The sequence below is a fragment of the Bos indicus genome, chromosome 19 (assembly GCF_029378745.1).
Source record: "Bos indicus isolate NIAB-ARS_2022 breed Sahiwal x Tharparkar chromosome 19, NIAB-ARS_B.indTharparkar_mat_pri_1.0, whole genome shotgun sequence".
Classification (NCBI taxonomy): Eukaryota; Metazoa; Chordata; class Mammalia; order Artiodactyla; family Bovidae; genus Bos; species Bos indicus.
The window spans coordinates 55,271,151-55,271,747 of record NC_091778.1 but is presented as its reverse complement, the minus strand read 5'-3'; positions in this window follow the sequence as shown (position 1 = coordinate 55,271,747).

Genomic DNA, 597 nt, shown 5'->3' with positions numbered 1-597 from the left:
TGAGGTGGTTGGATGGCATCACTGATTCAATGTACATGAGTTTGAGTAAACTCCTGGAGTTGGTGATGTATAGGGAGGCCTGGTGTGCTGCGGTTCATGGGGTCGCAAAGAGTCGGACACGACTAAGCAAGTGAACTGAACTGTGGTCTCGACCCCCTCGCAGGCTTAGCTCCAGAGAGGAGGAAAGAGTGACAGGCCAGGCGGGGAGGGGTCCAGGCTGTGGCCCCAGGGCTGGGGTAGAACAGGGGAGAAGAAAGGGAGTGCATAAGAGCCTGGGCCGTAGACAGGTGGGACCCAGACGGGCGTCTAGCGGAACTTCTTGGAGGAGGAGGCGGGGATGCAAGGGCAAAGAGTGGCTGGAGCAGAGGGGCGAGCCCTCCTTGCGACCCTCTCTTCCCAGGGACTCTCTGAACCCTTTCCAGCAACTCTGCGGGCCAGCATCGCAGAGGGACGAGACCCCGGCCGAGACATGGGCTGGACAATGAGCCCGCGGCCGCTGGACTGATTTCGGTCGCTGGCAGCGCAGGCCAGGCCAGGCGGTCGGGGCCCTGCGGCCGCCTCGGCACCGCCGCTCGCCTTGGGCGGCACTTTGCCCTC